The sequence below is a fragment of the Peromyscus leucopus genome, chromosome 3 (genome assembly GCF_004664715.2).
Source record: "Peromyscus leucopus breed LL Stock chromosome 3, UCI_PerLeu_2.1, whole genome shotgun sequence".
NCBI classification, from domain to species: Eukaryota; Metazoa; Chordata; class Mammalia; order Rodentia; family Cricetidae; genus Peromyscus; species Peromyscus leucopus.
Window position 1 is genome coordinate 135,405,593 of NC_051065.1, and position 6,541 is coordinate 135,412,133.

A 6,541-nucleotide genomic window follows, 5' to 3' on the forward strand; every position below is an offset into this window, starting at 1 on the left:
AAAAAAATGAGGAAAGAAAAATCTTAAAATGGAGAGAACTCAATATTTATTTAATGTTCTGGAATGTTCCTGGTGTTTGGTGACATGACATTGATTCAGAGAAAATTAATTTAAACATTATTATTCTAAGGTGTGAAACCCACAAAATGCTATTTAGCTCACAAATCATCTCTGACCTCATTAATGAGGTTACAGGTTCTCTACTATAATTACTCCCACATGTTGACGCCCCCATTCTATCACCAGAAATGAGTAGATCAACACCTGCCTCCAGAACAAATAGGATTTTCAGAGTCACTGATCATTTCAATCATCTACTTCACTGGAATGGAGAGAGCATAAGGTGATTCATCTGTTGTTAGGTGGGTTGGTGAGAAAGAAATCATTAGAATAAATTCTTGGATTCCATCTCTAAATATAGTGTTACAAAGGGTAAGTTATAAAGAGGAAAAAAAACCTATCACATTAGCTATTAACTTTATAGACTGAGTAACAAAAAATTTAATGTAGCATTTATCTTCATGATTAATATAAGCCATGGACTAATATTAGTCATTACAGCAAACACCAACATGGTCATTTACGCTTAGGCCAGTAATGTTCTCTGATCTACACTGACTACACCAATAGTAAAAAACATTAAATTTTATGAAGTGCTTGGTTGGGAGCATGGTGCAGATGATATTCCAAGAGAACAGACGGGGGCACAGTTTGGGAATCAACTTGGTTATAGAGGCTATAAGGCTATCCAAATATTTGTTCTTTAACCCATCTGTCTTCCTAAGACGGCATGTTGTAAATGAGAGATGGGAGGCCAAATTCATATGCTTGCATTTTTAAAGCTTAGTTGTAACCATTGTTATGACACAGAGCATACCATGGGTTACAATTAATCTGATAAAATGATGAGCAAAGACTGATTTCATGGCATGAGGCTTTAAACAATTCTTGTGCTTGTGTCTAGATTGAACTTCATAACAGCATCACAAAGGATTTTTCCCATCAATCATTCCTCCATGCATACCTACCCTGTGCCTTGTGATGCTGAGGTTGTTCTCACGGGAATCTGAGTCTAAACACTTTGATTTTGAGGTCATCTGTGTGATTGTGACTTTCTTTGTCCATTGGCATGTCAGCTGACATGATGCACTGATGTTTTCTTGGAAGGCTGTTCATGGGATTCCATTTCCTCCCTCGTTCCTTTGTCACAGTCATGGTAACATTCCCAGGCCAGCCGAATGCAGCAAAAGTCAGTAAATTTGTTCTATGAATGATCAGATAGTAAATATGCCTGTTTTGTGAGTTGTGGAGGTCTCCTTTATAGCAGCTTACTTCACTCTGCCACTGTGGCAGGAAAGAAGTGACAGAAAAAAAAATAAACATAGCTGTACTCCAAGAAGGCATCATTTCTAAATACTATCAACAGCTAGATTTGTTTGCCACAGAGGCCAGAGTTTACCAAGTCCTGCCATGGAAGATGAGACATACAAAATCACATTGAGTTGGCTCCAGTGGTCTTCCTTAAGGTCTTTCCAGATCATTCTGGTTTTAGCCGATTCCCAAAATGTGGCTGCACCCAGACACACAGAACTGCCTGGCCGACAAGCAACTCAGAGAAGACACAGGAGCCGCCTCAGTCGGGGCCCCTCCACCTCACAGAGGCTGTTGTACAGCCACTGTGTCAAGGGATGCTGTGTACTCCAGGATGATTGCACAATCAACCACGAACACAGAGGGCCATGTGTCAAGGCATGTAGGGTGAGAGATGGGGCTCAAAAAGCAGCAAAACACTGACCCTCTCTCAGGCAGAAGAAAGTCTCAGGGCCAGCACTGGGATAAAGGCATTTTTCAAACCCACTGTTCTGTTCACATTCCAAACGATTTCAATAATTTGTTATTTTATTGTTGTTGTTTGTTTTTTGTTGTTTTTATTTGTTTGTTTTTTGTTTGGTTGTTGGTTTTGTTTTGCTTTGTTTTTCAAGACAGAGTTTCTCTGTGTAGCCCTGGCTGTCCTGAAACTCACTCTCTAGACCAGGCTGGCCTCAAACTCTCAGAGATCTGCCTGTTTCAGCTTCCCTGGGATTAAAGACATGCACCACCACTGCCTGGCCTTAACATTTTTTCTCATTTAGAGATTTTAATATTTATTAGATGTGAGTGCGTCCATGTTTGATACATGTGTTCACATATGGAAGTCACAGGACAACTTGGAGCCTGTTTTCTCCTTTCCATGTGAGTTCCCAGGATTGAACTCAGATCATTAGGCTGTTGAGAACATGCCTAAACCTGCTGAGTAATCTTGCCAGCCCAACGTTTTTCTTAATTGTAGGTAGTCTTGTTTGTGTACAGTGTAGATATGTGTGATTTAAGCTAATTTATGTAGAATTCCAGGCGTCTTCTAACTTTTCATTAATTTTCTTCGTAACTTTCAATCATTTAAACCATGTGGCCTTGGCATCATGCCTGGAATATGTTCTTGAAGTCACTAATGTTGATCTCTTGGTGATGTATTGGAATCCATATTGTCCTGGTTTGGATTTTCCAAAAGTCCAGTGAAAGGAAATAATGGCTCACTCATGCACACAGTCTCAATCTCTCCATTTTTACAGCTCACACTTTATGCAGGGCTGTCAGGATTTTCTGAATTAAATGTGACTCAGGGCCTGCATTTGCTGACTGGGGAGGCTCACGGGTCCTATAGCTCATCCACCATCTTGCACTTGAGCTGTCAAGGATGAGAGATTGGTGCCAAATTCAAGCCAACATCGACCCTTCCCAGTAGTCTGCCTTCAACAACTCCTCCTTGTCAAATCCAACAGTTTACATAGAATTTACAGTGAATCAAGGACCCTGAAAGGCACTGCTTCGCCTCCTAGCAGGAACACCTATCAACATCCCACAGGGCTGACATTTGAGGCTGGCAGGGGGGAGATGATCAGAGGATTTTTGTGTTGCTCTTTCTAAATGGATTGTTGGAAACTCCCAAGGCAAGAGGCTAAAAGTCAGGGTGATTCAGCTATGCAATCCTCCGCCAAAAACCCTCTTTATTAAATTGTAAATTACAGAGTCCTTGAATGAATGGTTTATGGAAGCCAAACAAGACCTCCTCGGACTGGTCCTCTAGGTGCAAGTACAGTGCATTGTGGGTCAGAAACTCCGTTCTCTTCTCCTTGCTGCCTAGAGAAACTTCTGGACGTAGAATCAGAGAATGTTGGATCGTGGAGGTAGTTCTTAGCAGTTCTTAGGAGTTTTAAGGGGCCCCACTAATGACAGGGGGCCAGAGGTTGTGGAATTATACTTTGACAGTTGACTAGATAACTAAGCACAGATTAAGAGATTGGTTTTCTAGTTAGCAGGACCCACAAAGTGTCCCCTCTCTGTTCACATCACAGTAGCAGGGAAGAAAAGAGACAGGACTAGGGTCCCATTATTCTCTTCAAGGGACACCCACAGAAACGTATGCTCCCGCTAGAATCCTCTCCCTAAGGGTTCCACAGGACCAGCCTCCTAAGTGTCCAAATGCTTTTACACATGAACCTTTCAGGGACACTCTTGATTACCACTATGGTGTCCTTCCCAGATAATAGTTACAACGTCAGCTATGTGGTCCCCTCAGTTTCCCATCACAGGTTAAAGTCACCAACCACAGACCATAGGCAAAGTGATGTCATTTGGCTAATGTCATTTGGCTAAATGAGAATTCCTTGATGCAGGAAAGGCAAGATCAGTAATTCCCCTCTCCCCATAAAAGCAGCTTCATTAATAGATCTCTCAACACTTACAGCTTCTCTTCTGAATGAAAATTTAGTAAGAAACTATTCTGAATTTACTTACAGCTATTACTTAAATTTAGAATCTGAAATGGGTAATTCTTTGGCACTTTATTTTTCTTTAAGTAGGTTCTGTATTTATACATAGATTTTAGGCCTTAGAGAATATAAAATTTAATACCCATTTTCCCTAATAATTACTGCAAATGGGTATTAAATATTAAGTGCTAAATAGATATATATTAGAATAACCACAATCCATTTTGCTGTGAGTCTGAGACTTGAAATTTAAAGAAACAGTGGGGGAAAGGACAAAGTTAAATGTAGACACTACTCAGAGTGAGAGGACGCTCAGCTACTGAGTCTAGGTGATTAAAATAGATGACTCGGTGCTTACACTGAAGAATTCTTGTTTGAAACGTACCAGTTCGTAGGTTTCACATACATACTAATATTTCACCTTCAAGAAACCTCTTAAAAGATTGCAAAGGCACTAACTCAGACACAGTGAGATGGTTGCTCAAGCCTAGTGTGTGCATCTGTGTGTGCATCTGTGTGTGTGCACTGGTGCAGGTGCATTAGTGTTGGGGTGTGTGTGTGTTTATATGTGTGTAGGTGTGAAATGGCTGTGTACATTGGTGAATGCATGTATGTATGTGCATATGTATGCATGTGTGTGTCTGTTTATGTGTATGTGGTGTATGTCTCTGTGTGTATATGTCTGTGTCTCTGTACGTCTATATGTGTATTTGTCTGTGTCTGTGTATGGGGTGACTACCAATCCAATCCCTGAATTTCAGATTTTTCACTTTGATTCCTATGTACAAAACTCCTGGTCTGATGGGTTTTGTTTCTGAACATCGGATGTACTCAGATTATCAGAACTGCAATGTCACAATGACTTTCCTCTTATGAGATAGACTTAAATGAACAACTCATAAGGGTCACTAAAACTGTTTTTTAAGAAATATGTATTCAAGGGCTGAGGGGTGGTTCAGCAGTTAGGAGCACTGGCTGCTCTTATTGAAAACTTGGGTTCAGTTTCTACCATCCATGTAGCAGCTCACAACCTCTGTTACTCCAGTTGCAGGGGATCTGAAGCCCTCTTCTGACTTCTTTGGGCATTGCATGCATGTGGTGCACATACATGCAGGCAAGCGCTCATATATAAACTAAAAACAAGAAAATCCTTTTTTACAAAAGCAATATGTAAGCAATAAAAGTTGAGACTGTTCGAGTTTGGGAAGGAAAATGAGTATAAATGATGACATGTGCTAGGAAACTGTTGAGACTGTAAGAGTTCACCCTTCAGTGTAAGCTTTAAGGATTCACAACTCAATCTGAGGCCAGTAGTCTACATTTATGTGGATTTCTGTGTGCTTACAAATACTTCACTTTCACATTTGCGTATTTATCTTTTCACATAAAAATCAAAGCAAGCAGCACCGAGTGCTAAACCATTGGGTGAAATTTGTTATGATCCATATGTAATTACAAAGATAAAGCCACATCTTCACAAGGGACAATCTGACCAATATGACTACACTTGCCTGTGATTTGAATTTATAATCAGAATAATGAAGCAAACTTACATCATATACTTACTCATAAATTATAGTGTATGAGATGAATCACCAGAAGTGTTTAATCTAGACCTAAGAATAAGAAGCTATAGACAAAACAAATCTGTACTAAGAATAAGAAGTTATAGACAAAACAAATCCTTACTAAGGCCATGCTGTAAAATTGCTAGTCAATACTCTTCAAAAAAGATCAGTTTATAGATAACACATGTTCTTGCTTCTCACGTAGACTTGTGTTCTAATTTTCATATATGTGTTTATGTGGGAGTGATTGTGGGTACAAATCAGGAAACTAGAAAGGGACCCATGAGAGGGGAGGGCTGGGTGACAGAACATGTGACCAGAAAATGGAGTGGGTGGGGCAGGGGTGGAGGAAGGGGGGGAGTGGAATCAACCAAAAAAAATATGCCTGAAACACCACAAGAGTTCTGTTAATTTATTTTCTAATTAAAAATTATTTTCAAAATGCATATTACAAAAGAAAACAACTGAGTAAAGGAATTCTTCAATCTCAATGAAACTGCCTAATAATGATCATCAAAAGGTTATATGTGCTCCTCATTTGGTTCCGAAGTCCGAAACAAGACAGTTGTGGAGGTTATTCATAGGAAACTGACAGAATTTGAGTGTCGAGCTTATATTAAAAAAAATATTACTGTGGTGCTATATTTCATGGGTGGTTCTCTGCAGACTGCTTCTTCATAGGAGAAACACACAAAAGTTAGAAGAAAATACCCTGATGTCTACAACTTATACTCACATGGTCCAAAAAAACCAACCTGAGAAATGGCCAAAGCAAAGGAGGCAAAGTTGTTGAAAATCAATGAGTCGACATGAAGGGAGTGAAGAGGTTTGTCATTCAGTTTGCCCAACCTTTCCACGGATTTTTTTTTTTTTTTTTACTATTATAAAATAGGAACAATAAAACTAAAGGTGGGCTGGAGAAATGACTCAGCAGGTAAGAAGTTGTTGCTCTTCTGGAGGACTTGAGATCAGTTCCCACCTATAACTCCAGGTCCAGAGGCTTCTGTGGGTAACTGCACACACACGCATGTCATACACATCCAGACACACATTCATAAACATTAACAAATTAAAAATAAACCATGTAGTGGTGGTGCACACCTTTAATCCAGCACTCAGGAAGCAGAGGCAGGCAGATCTCTGAGTTCAAGGCCAGCCTGGTCT